The 13326-nt window shown below is 48.4% G+C and overlaps 1 protein-coding gene across 1 annotated transcript in view; it reads left to right on the top strand.

The window, feature by feature from the left end:
• Nucleotides 1-13326, top strand: part of METAP1 (methionyl aminopeptidase 1) — a 360683-nt gene that overhangs the window by 161252 nt on the left and 186105 nt on the right. The gene's annotated exons all lie outside the window — the stretch shown is intronic.

Below are 13326 nucleotides of genomic sequence, written 5' to 3'. Positions count from 1 at the left end.
CATACAGTCTTTCTATAGCGGGTCTTCAGCTCACTTCTTTGGCCCACAGGCCGCACCTGGCAAGGCAAAAGCTTAATTTCCAAACCTCTCGGAGAATGGCGTGTGGCACTATTTCTGTCAGAAGTGCCACACAAAATACCCTCACACCGGCCAACATCCTGTTTGTAACAAAGCCTCTCATCTGAGAATCAAGATGACAACTGAGAGACCTGCAAATCCTTTCGGTCCAAAAAGACCCTTCAGGATCGACATGCAAGACGACCGGAAATGCAGCGTAAGCAAACAGACTATGTCCAAGACATCTTTGGTCGACAAGAAGAGAATTAAGAAGCTTCAGCGGCACAAGATGAATCACTCTCCATCCATGATACCGAGTCTCAATCCAAAGATGACTCAACCATTATGAAGCCAGCACAAAAGCAACGGACAGAGAGTACCTCTGCCCCTGATCCTCAACCCAAACCCAATCAGTTTCCACTGAAAAACCTCCTCAAGGGCCGCCACTGCACATAAGCTGTCGTGCGCACTGAAAATATGACTCTGAAGCCCTGCCCTCTGGCTCTGAAAGTTTGGTCTACAGCAGGGGCTTCCACCTCATCGATAGCAAAGGCCATAAAACCATCTTCTGTCTCGGCACCCAAACAGAGACTACATATTTCGGAACTGAACATTCCTTTGTCAAAATCAAAGCTTCCACTACTGAAATGTTTTGTTTTCCTTTTGAAATGTCCTCCAGAGCCAATTCTCGAGCAATTTCATCAAAAGTCCGAATTGAAACAGAAGACACTACAAATTCAGCCTGGAACTAAGAAAATAATGACACAACCACCAAAACACACTTCTAAGAAGCAGTTGAGGATTGAAGAGGCATTGGACATTCCTATTCAACCTGTAAAGAGGAGGAAGGATGCTGCAACTAGTCCATTGCACATTCCTATTCCCACTACCACAAACACCTCCTCCACCACCTGAGTCGCCACATTTATGTGAAGTAGGTAACATATCCCCATAGTCTACAGTAGAGGAGGATCAGGATATCCCAGATGATACACCACCAGGGGATCCTTGGTATATTTAAGATCGTGAGCCTCAAGCAGACACTCATCCTGAATTGTATCCCACTCGTCCTTCACCACCTGATGATGACACTGCTCATCAGGGCCTAATAGCACTTGCAGCAACATTCCATCGAGTTCCTTTATATAGAGGAGGATTTTTGTTTCAGACATTGTCTATTGCACAGAGATGGGCACAATAATTACTGTAACTCAAAGGTATTCCACGTCATTCAGAGATCCAGTCAAAGCAAGGATAATTACTCAACGCATTGACAAAGTACAAGGCAGCACCATCAGACCATCTTTATATTAAAGGCTAACTCACTGTGACTCTTTGGTAGTGTCAAATGCCAGGAAAAAGTGCAAACTCCCAAACAACTGGAAATGCACCACCTAGAGAGAGAGAATCCAATCTTAAAGATACCTCAGATAAATAGTTGCGGCACAAGCAGCTAATCATTGGCATATAGCCACTAGCCAAGCTTTATTAGCAAGGTATGACAGGGCCCACTGTGACGAAATGAGCTTCTCCTCCAACATCTCCCAGAGGAGCATAGAAAAAGGGGTCAAGAAGTAGTGAACAAAGGTAAACTTATTACTAAAAATTCTATTAAGTGTACTCTAGATGCCACTGACACCGCTGCTAGGGGTATTAACACCAGTATCCGAATACATAGACCTGCATGGCTAAAGATGTCAGGATTTAAGCCTGAAGTGAAGCAAGCCATATTAAATCTACAGTTCGATAAAGAACGTCTTTGCGGCCCTCGGGTAGACACAGCCATTTATAAAAAATGAAGAAAGACACTTAGGTAGCAAAATCTATGGAAGCTCTACAAACTAACACCGACCGTGGATTTTTTCATAGGCCCAATTACAAACAAGGTGCCAAGACAGCCACCACAGATACCTCTGGGTCACAATACAAAAATCGGGGACAGACTTTTACACCTAAAACTTTCTACAGAGGCTCTTATAGAGGAAACCGTGCCGTGATGGCATCCTGTAATCACATAGAACCACTTGCCCGACTAAATATGAGACCTCTACAACAATGTCTCTCTAGGCAGTGGCCTCAGTCACTGGGTCAACTTCACAATCTAGTGTTGATAGATAGCAGCATAAATTACTCTGCAATGGTGGATTCCACACAATGTATCCAAAGGGCGTACGTTTCAGGGCTCAGTTCCCCAGATAATTCTCACAACCGATGCTTCCCTAACGGATTGAGTTGCAGATCTCCACAAACTCACTATTCAGGCAATATGGGATTCCAAATACAAGAATCTCCATATCCATCACCTTGAAGAAGAGGAAGTGGAATTCTTCTTTGTGGAGGACGGAGACGATGAGGCACTAACTTATGTGGGCTTGGCGAACTCGGAGGCTCAAGACCTACAATAAATAGCAGGATCTCGACGCTGAATCACCACAAGAGGCGGTAGACACTTATCCTTCGCCACCAGATGACACCGGGAAGTACAACCAAGTCATAAAAAGGGCAGCAGACACATATGGAGTGCAACTTGAATAAGAAAAGCCACAATCATGCTTTCTACTAGAAACCTTACTGCCTACGCAATCAAGGAGCCAGTTTCTACCCATGCTACCAAGTGTACTGGATCATCAAGGGAAAGAAGCGTTTAAAGAGCCTGCAACTTGCAAGGCAGTCACACCAAGGGGTGAGACGGAATACAAACATTCTTCAAAGGCCCCTCTGTATATCAAAGGGTCGGTGGCAGCTGACTCAATTATTACGTCTACAGCCCGGAAAAGGGCAAATGTACCAACCAATGTGGGACCACCGCCAGACATGGAGAGCAAGAGAATGGACCTTATGAAGAGAAGTGTCGAAAGGAGTGCAGCAATTCAGTGGCGTATTGCTAACTCCAATGCATTGATAAACAGACATGCTTATCAGCATTGGGAAGAGGTAGGAGTACTACTAAAGCACGTGCCTGAACAGTTCCAAAGAACGGCAAACCACTTGGTGGAAGAGGGAAAGAACATGGCAAAAATATGTTTAAAGTCTGCTTTAGACCCTGCAGACACATCTAGCAGACTATGATCGGCATTACAGAGAGAAGACATGCATGGCTGAGAATATCCGGTTTCAAGCCAGAAGTGCAGAATAACATACTAAACTCCCCGTTCAATGGAGAACAGCTGTTTGGAAGCGTCATAGATGAAAAGCTGAATCCACTGAAGGACAATGAAACAGCAAGGTCTATGGGTGCACTACATTTTAGAGGCATGCGTAGAGGCACACCCTCAAGGAGACTAGCAGGCAGAGGGAAAAATCAACCCACAGCCTTGCACCAAACATAACAGCAACCTTACAAAGAGTAAGCCAGGGCCAGCAACAGGGACAGCATAATTGGCAGTTCCAACAGAGAAGACAATCCTTTCGAGTGCGCCCTTGGGCAAGAGGGCAAACACAACGAGGAGAACCACAGACAGCAGCAACTGCATTGCAAAAGTGGGCCACTCACCAAAAACATCACGGAGGAGTCCCCCAAGGACAGTATAAAAAGAAAGATTTGATCCTTTAAACAAACTGTTCCTTCAACATAGTACACCAGTAGATGGTAGGTTAAAATACTTCCTCCACAAATGGAGAGATATCACTAGAGACAAATGGATATTAAACATATTGCAGTACGGTTACTGCATAGAACTGACAAAGCAACCTACAAATAAAAACAAACATTCAGAAAAATAATTATCCCAATTACTCCAGGAGGTGCAAGAACTTCAATCCAAAGAGGCCATAGCGCAGGTACCACAATAGGAAAGGAACTACAGCATTTGCTCAACATACTTCCTAATTCCAAAAGTAGACGGAACATTGCATCCAATACTAGACTTAAGGTTTCTCAACAAGTTCATAAAAACACAAAGATTCAAAATGACAACATTGCAAGAGGTAATACGTCAATTGCAAAAAGGAGACTAAATGGCAACCATAGACTTAAAGGATGCATACTTGCACATTCCTATGAAAAGAAAACACAAAAATCTATTCAGGTTTGTGGTCATCCAAAAACACTACCAATTCAAAGTGATAGCATTTGGCCTAAAATTAGCACCAAGACGTTTCACAAAATGCCTAGCAGCAGTAGCTGCACATCTAAGAAGGCAGGGGATTCATGTATACCCGTACCTGGATGACTGGTTAATAAGAACAAGCTCATACAGTCTCTGTAAACAGCATATACAAGTGATAGAGACAGTGGTTCAGCTCGGATTTTCAATGCACTGGGATAAGTCGTTACCAGAGCCAGAACAGAAGGTGTTCTTAGGAGCACATATCAACTCTATAGTAGGGAAGTGTAGGAGAGTAGGGTCTGCAATCCTATGATCACCCAGATTTTTTGCTTTTTGCTGCACTGGTTTACGACTTTCCCTGGCTGTGGGCCTGCTAATCAGACCCACAGCCTAGCTGTTCTCTCTATCCAAATTGTACTTAGGTACTGAATTGGCACTGGGCCCTCTCCAAGTCCCTGTACCCAGGGCTGAGGTGCACCCAGAAGTCTCCCAGGGGCTGAAGCATGTATTGTGCCACCCCTGGATTGACTAACTAAAACTGACACAACTGGCTGCACGACAGCTGGGGCAAGGTGGTGTACTCACCCTTTGCTTTAGATATAGTATACCTATATCTAACCCTAAAATGGACACATAGATCTCCTATCAGTCACTCCTATGGCAGGCCTTAACAATCCTGAAGGCAGAGTGCTTGGAATCGTGTGAGATGGTGCTCTGGCATGAGCTGAGCCTGTCTGCGGCTTTCGGGATCCATCCCTTAGCCGTTTCCATGATATCGCATACCATATACTCTTAAGTGCATTATAATCCTCGCGGTTATGTGCCAACTCTGGTATCGCTTTATCAAAACATGTCGAGTAAGGTGTCATACGAATTGGAATACTAACCCCTCGCCAATTCTGGCGACGGGGTTAGCATTCCACCCTTCTAGAGGGACACGACATGTATGTAACCCCTAACCCCGGTTAAAGTCAAACAGAGCCTTAGCATCCACAAAATGGATGCTGCCACCGAGACACAAGTCTGCCCTCCTGCTGCTGGGAGTCCTCCCAGAGCAGGAGATAAGGACAAAGGGTTTCCTGCCAGGGGCGGTGCCAGCACCGTCCCAGACAGGGTTTTGTGTATTGTAGGTAGGCAGGGCTTTAGAGGAAGGTGACTGCACGTGGCACCCCGGTGCTCACTGTGCATAGGCTGGCTGGAACCAGTTCCAGGGTCACTCCAGACCCTGTGCTGGGGAAAAGCCCGCCAAGGAAGTGGGTGTAACCACCCCCCTCCTAGTCCCACCCATAGGGCAGGACTTAGTCGCGTGCCAGCCCCTTTTTACAGGATAAAGGTAGAGACTGGCCCCCCTTCCAAATCAGATCATCTTTGAATCCTGAAACTACTTTCCACGAAAGGAACTCAAGACTTCTTCCTAAGATTTCTCCCTTGTGACTAAGGAGTAGTCACCCTGCATCCGCAGGCACCATCTACAGAACACTGCGGTCTGCTGCAAGTCCTTCCTCCGGAATCCGACTGTCCAGCTCGACGAGAACCGGCTTCCCTGGCACCTCTGACCTCTACCTGCATCATCAGTCACGCTGAGATTCGTGGGTGTGACGAGACCTCGAGGGACCGGCCATCTTCAAGACTGCACGACTTCTGAACAACAAGCCCGCCGAGTGAATTCCTGGTGAGTGCTTTGGGGTCCGAGAAGCCCCCACCCTGAGCAGCTCCAGCACCGAAGAGCAGCCCCCCAGCATCTCCACGATCTGCGTGGGGCCCTTCTGCTTTTTGCTGCTCACCGCGTTGTTTGGCTACTAGCCCGCTGGCTTGTGGCCTTCCTGACGACGCCCGACAACATTTCTGCTGCTGGTCTGGTTGCTCCAGACTGGCCCTTGCTTCCCTCCATCGGAGAAGTACCCTGGACCCTCCTGGTCCACTCAAGACGCCATTTTAGGTCCACCGCGTGGGCCTTGCATTTGCCAAGACTTGTTGCCCAATCCTGGGTCCAGCGACGTCGACAGCAAGAACCTTCGTGGGACAGCTCGCACCTCCATCCTGGTCGCCGACAACGCCTCCTGGTCCGAGAGACTGCAGAGCCCAGCAGCGCCCACTCACCTGACTGCGGTGACTTCGCCCGGTGCCATCCTGGTGCCCACTTAATCACTGGCTAGTGATTCAAGAACTTGGTCCCCTCTGCTTTCAGGTTTTCTTCTTCCTTGATCCAGGCTTGGATCCATCGAACTTTTCTTCACTGGTCGCCTGCCAGCAACTTCTTCCTTCCAGGCTCCTGGTCCGGCAACGAGATCCCCGACGTCTTTTCAGACCTATGCAGCTGCAGCCCCTGGGCTAGGTAACTTCGGCACTTCGGTGTCCCAGCATAGCCTCACTATCCTAGGGTCAGGATCCACTGTCGTTTTCTTCCTACCAGGTCGGGTTCGCCCGTGAACACTAACTTTGCCTTTACTAGCCTCCATAGACTTTGTCCCGCATCCCGCGTGAGAGTGCACACTCTGCACCCGAGTCCCCTGGGTCTCCTAGTAGAAATCTAACGATTCCCTAGTCCAGTCCTAGTGATTCCAAAGCCTATTAGAACTGTTACTTACCTGCTAGTAATTCGCATTCCACTTTTAAAGTATATGGTTTTTCGTGCCCCTCGGGCATTTGTGTATAACGTGCTAACTTAAGTATTTTCGTAAGAGTTTTGTTGTGTGCCTAGCACCCTGTCCTCATAAAGAGTACAGGGTTGTTGTGATTCTAATAAATACACTGTTTATTTTCATAACACTTGTGTGGTGTCCTTTCACTGGGTGTTCAAGGGGTAATGTGATGGTAAAACAGCTGGCTTAACACGCCCTCTAGAGTCTTAGCCTTAGACTGCTCGTATCCATGCTACTAGGATAGCTGGTCTATAAGGTTGACTTACAACCAATCATCAATAAGGGTTGTTTGGACTGATATATAGTGATCACTAGAATAGTGAGCACTGCACATCAGGCCAACTTCTCACAGGAAGGTGTTCCCAAGCGAGAAGAGAACATTGGTACTGCTGCAGGAGAAGTATCGGTACCGCAAGGGGCAAGCTCTGACAGTGAGGACATTGGGGAAGATTTTAGGAATGATGGCTTCATGCATTCTTTTAATCCCCAACATTCGCTTGCACATGAGGCGGTTCCAGAAATGGCATTCAACTGCAATGGTTCAAGCAACAGGGAGTTGGGCGGATCTAGTGGTTTTCACGCTAACAGTTCATCAGGAGATGGCATTGTGGACCAAAACAAACCTAGCACGGGGGAGACTTTTCACACAACCAACTCCAACAGTAACCATAACATATGCTTCCCAGATAGGATGGGGAGCACATATGAACAGCCTCAAAGAGAAAGGATTGTGGACACACGGATATGCTGTAAAACACATCAATTTCCTGGAGCTAAAAACGGTGTTACTAGACTTAAAAGCCTTTTAGAAGGAGCTTTACGGAAAGAAAGTGTTAATACAAACAGATAACACATCCACCATGTTTTACATAAACAAGCAAGGAGGCACACTGTCTTTAGCACTCAACACTAGCTCAACAACTATGGAAATGGGCAATCCCAAAGAGTATAGACCTAACGGCAGTACACTTGCCAGGAAATGACATTGTAGAGGCAGACAGACTGAGCAGACAGACGTCAGCATCCCACAAATGGAAACTGAATCAATCGGAACTACAGAAAATATTCAGGAAATGGGGGACTCCGCAAACCGACCTATTTGCAATTCACCACAATGCAAAATGCCAACACTTCGCATCCAGGCAAGCTTGCAAGCAGTCTGTAGGGAATGTGCTATGGGTAGACTGGTCAGGGATATTTGCTTACGTTTTCCCCCCCAACACCACTTCTCCACAAGGGGATAACAAATGCAAAATCAGCCACATGACAATGATTCTCATTGCACCACAGTGGGCCAGACAAACGTGGTTCACAGAGATAATGGAAATAACACAGGGAACAGTGCACAGTGCACTGGCATCCAAAAAGAAAAGACCCATTAACAATGCAAAACGGAAAGGAACTTCACCCAGAACCAGAGAGCCTAAGCCTAGTTGCATGGCTCCTGATTACTTAGAATTTGGACACCTCAATCTGCCAGAAAGTCCAATGGCAGTACTAAGAGAAGCAAGAAAGCCAACAACAAGAAAACGTTACACAGCAAAATGGAAGAGAATGCTCCCAATGGCGCCTTAAAGAAAAACTCTCAAAACGGATCACAAGGGAAAAGACAGTTGTAAAATACGAGACACATTTACTACAAAGTAATATAAGCTATACGTCATTAAAAGTACACTTAGCAGCAATTGTAGCCTATACAAGAGGGGAAACTGGGAAACGTTTTTTCACTTCTCGCGTAGTCAAAAGGTTCCTAGAAGGAACAAAAAAAGAGCACCTCCAAGAAGGGCACCAACACCCACACAGAACTTAAATATAGTTCTGGCTAAGATGATGAAAGCACCATTCGAACCACTACACAAAGCAACGTCACAAATGCTCACGCTAAAAACAGCTTTTTTAGTAGCAATTGCATCTCAACATCGAGTTAGTGAATCACAAGCACTAACACTACAGGCATCCTACTTCCAAATACTTAATGACAGTTGTCATGAGAACAGATCCACCATTTATGCCAAAAGTGGTATCAAAATTCCCCATAAACCAAACTATACAAATTCCAAGTTTCTTCCAAAAACACAAGCAAAAAAAGCTTTGGTCACTCATGACGCTAGAAGAGCAGTCATGTACTACATTATAAGGACAAAGGAATACAGGAAGATATTCTTGGTATCTTTTGCTAACCGCTTCCTAGGATGACCTGTTACCAAACATATAATCACAAGATGGATTGCTCAAGCCATACAATTATGCCACAAATGAGCAGGACAGATTTTACACGGAGCACCAATGGCTCACTCAACAAGGAAGAAGGGAGCAACAGTCTCATTTCTAGCAAATACTCCAATTCAAGACATTTGCTTGGATGCAACATGGTCTTCAGTGCACACTTTCACAAAACATTGAGTGGACATTCAGATGAATAAAGAAGCACCAGTAGGACAAAAGCTATTACAACATATATGTTCGAGGCATGTGGGCTGCTAAATTCATATCTTAACATTAGATCGCCGCCTAGTGTTGGGTCCGGATGATCGCACATTGTTGTCCTGGAAGAGTCTTGGAAGTATCCTGAGATAGGTGGCTCCTCCCCTGGACTACAGTGCGCATGGGCATCGGCTCCATCCCCAGATTGTTTTTTTCCGCCATTGGGTTCGGATGCGGTCTCGACGCCTCTGTCGGAACCGAGAAAAACTAACTTTAAACGGCCAAAAGGCTTTGTATTCTTCGCGTCGGTATTGTTTGCGTACGGTCTCGTGTTCTTCCGTCTCTTGGAGTCGGAATCAGCGGAGTGCTTACACTCTTCGGCCATCGGGGCCTTCTCATCGCGACACGACTGCGACTTTACAGCATGGAGCGGAGTCCGTTTCAGCTCTGTCCGCTCTGTGGGTCCAAATACCCACATATAGACCTGCACCCGGTCTGTAACAAATGCCTTTCGCCAGACCATGACGACGGCAACTGCAGGGCCTGTGCAAAGTTCAGGTCCAAGAAAACACTCAAGATTCGGCGCGCGGTGCGCCTTGAGGCCAGACAAGCGGCCCCAGATCCGGAGAACATCTTCGGCGACCAGGAAGACGAGGACCAGAGCCATCATCTTCAAATCTCCCCGCCCGAGACGGAGGCAGATCCGGAACACGACGACGGAGTCGGGGGTCAAGGCCTTGAATACGTCGAAGAGGTAGGGGACGTCGAAGAGGTTTATGGGGCCGCGGAAGATAGCTCGGGGGACGAGCTATGCCCCGAAGGTTACGAAGATCAAGATCGGGTCACGGGATCGCCTGTCGGCCTTACCCTAGACCCTGTACCGCAAGCCACGGCCCCGCTTCCGGCCCGGCGAAGGACAAACTTGCTGGGCAGACCATATCGAAACCGAAACCAACGGTATCGACGACACCTAAAATGGCTGACCCAAAATCGAAACCGAAACTTATGGATTCGAGCACACCTAAAATGGCGGCCGTACCAACGAAAACGACCAAACCCGCTGCTTCATCGACTCCGTCGACCTCCGGACCACAGAAGTCGAAGAAGTCTGTCGATTCCACAGTGTCAAAATCGGCGACGGAGGAGGGATCCTCTAAGAAGGGTGGTCGGCACGGGTCGACCGCTGCGGCGCCGTCAAAGCCCGCTACAGCCAGCGACACGGCTCCGGTTCCGACTGGGACTCCGTTAGTCGGACGCGTGATGGAGACGGAGCCGAAGAAGTCACACGGATCGAAGGCTGGGACATCTGCGCATCGCTCCAAGGACTCTGGGTCGGCGGCTGCGGCATCATCGTCAAAGACTCAGAAGGGGCAACAGGACGTCGGATCCGAGGGCAAGGTCAAGTCCTCCTCGACGCCAAAGGCCACTGTGACGCGTCCCTCGTCGCCGCTTCACTACAGAGGATCAGGGAGAAGGCCTCTGCATCGTCGGCTCCGATGCCATCGCCACAGAAGCCGATGGACACTCCGGTGAAGCCTGGGAATAAACTTCTCTTCCTTCTGCCGCCGAAGGAGGCGCCGAAGGCCTTTTCAACAAAATCGGCGCCGAAGAAGTCTGATTCTTCGACGGCAGGGGAGTTTTCAAGTCGGGTACTCGACTCAGGAGAGGATTCTGAGCGTTTTATCGACGCAGACACGGGCAAATTGTCCCTTTACAAGAGGAGAATCACTTCACAGCCAGTGGACTCCTATGTCATCCCCCTAAAAAAGAAAAGGCTTCCTCAGGACGCTTCAGGCCTCATGGCACCTATCCAGCCTCATCCAAGAAGGAGCCCAACCCCTTCCCCAGAACACTCTGAGGGGGAGGGATATGATGAGGATGACCAATACACTTTCCCCATCAATGAACCAGATGCACAGCCGGATTCATATGATGACATTGGTGACCAAAGCACTCAGGATGTGGGGCAAGACCCACAGCCTGACCCACAGCCTTTCAGTGTTCGTGCCTCCCCAACAGAAGATTCTGCAGGTTTTCATGCACTCATTGGGAGGGCGGCAGCTAATCATGATGTGGACATGCATGCTGACCCAGTAGACGAAGACTTTTTATTTGACACTTTTTCAGTCTCTGAAAGGACAGTAAAGACACTGCCTATGCTCAAAGGGGTCCTCAAACATGCTGCGGACATCTTTAAGGAACCTACCAGGGCGAGAGTGGTCAATCCACGTATCGAAAAGAAGTACAGGCCAGCACCTGCAGACCCTGCATACATTCGGGGACAGTTGCCGCTTGACTCCCTGGTGGTCGCAAATGCCCGCAAAAGGGCCAACTCCCAAACAACGGGTGAAGCTCCTCCCCCGGATAAGGAGTCCAAAGTGCTAGAGGCAGGAGGCAAAAGAGTAGCTGCTCAAGCTGCCAATTTTTGGCGTATTGCAAATACACAGGCACTCTTGGCACGTTACGATAGGGCGCATTACGACACCCTAGAGCAAGTTTTACAACACCTGCCTCCGCAGTTTCAAGAGGGTACCAAACTGCTTATAGAGGAGGGAAAACTGATCTCCAACGCAGCCATAAAGTGTGCACTTGATGCCGCGGACACGGCCGCTAGGGCCATTAACACTAGCGTCATGCTGAGACGACAGGCGTGGCTCCGCATATCGGGGTTTAAACCTGACATTCAGACAACCATACATAATCAGCCAGTCAATCCTGATAGACTGTTTGGTCCAGATGTTGACACCACCCTAGAAAAAATAAAGAAAGACACCGAAACTGCTAAGTCTATGGGGGCCCTGCAATCACAACAGTTTCGTGGCAACAATTTTCGTCGCTCAGGTGCGCGTGGAGTCACCAGAGGACAGATGGGTCAACAATCACAATTCTCTAGAGGTGGAGCACAATCCTCGTACCCCAAACAGAACAAGGGTGGTTACCGAGGAAACAGCACCAGAGGACGTGGCAGAGGAAACAACAACTCCCGCTCCTCTACCCCAAGCAAACAGTGACTCTGTCACTGCCCCCCGACCACTCAACACCTGTCGGGGGGAGGCTACAGCAGTTCCTGCCCGTCTGGAGAAACATCACCATAGACAGGTGGGTGCGACAACTTGTCCAGTACGGTTATTGTCTAGAGTTAAAGTCCACTCCACCCAACATTCCACCAAGGCAACGGCCTATGTCCGCAGAGCATTTGCACTTATTGCAGCAGGAGGTAGTGGTGATGCTGCAAAAAGGCGCTATCGAGCTCGTGCCAGTGGAGGAGGAGGGCACAGGGGTATATTCCCTGTACTTCCTTATTCCAAAGAAGGACGGATCTCTCAGACCCATTCTGGATCTGCGTCCCCTCAACCTGTACATACTGTCAGAACATTTCCATATGCTTACACTACAACAGATTCTTCCCTTGTTAAACCAAGGGGACTTCTTGGCAACCTTAGACCTCAAGGATGCTTATTTCCACATTCCACTACACCCGTCCCACAGGAAATACCTCAGATTCACTATCCAAGGCAAACATTATCAGTTCAAGGTCCTACCCTTCGGAGTGACCACAGCCCCAAGAGTATTTACCAAGTGTCTGGCGACAGTGGCGGCGCACCTCAGGAGGCAGAACATCCATGTCTACCCCTACCTAGACGACTGGCTCGTTCAAGCCAAGTCGGAACAACAGTGCGCCGCGGACATGTCGACTACCATTCACCTCCTTCACGATCTGGGCTTTTCGCTGAACTACCCAAAGTCGCATCTTCAGCCGGCACATGTCCGGCAGTTTCTGGGTGCGACGATCAATACCCTAACGGCCATGGCTCACCCAAACCTGGTCAGGATAGACAGCATGCAGTCTCTAATCCAAAGGTTCAAACCACAACACTCACTTCCAGCGAGAGTGTTCATGCAGTTGATAGGCATGATGGCCTCCTGCATCTTCATAGTCCCTTACGCACGGTTACATATGCGCCCGCTCCAGGAGTGCTTAGCAAATCGGTGGACACAGGCTCAAGGACAATTAACAGACCTAGTGTTGGTTACCAGTCGGGCATACAACTCTCTGCATTGGTGGACTCCACACAACCTTTGCAAGGGCCGACTGTTCCAGGAGCCAGTGCCACAGATTATCCTGACGACGGACGCATCTCTCCAGGGATGGG

The sequence above is a fragment of the Lissotriton helveticus genome, chromosome 2_1 (genome assembly GCF_964261635.1).
Source record: "Lissotriton helveticus chromosome 2_1, aLisHel1.1, whole genome shotgun sequence".
NCBI lineage: Eukaryota > Metazoa > Chordata > Amphibia > Caudata > Salamandridae > Lissotriton > Lissotriton helveticus.
Note: the sequence above shows the minus strand (reverse complement) of the source record. Positions and strands in the feature narration are given on the sequence as shown.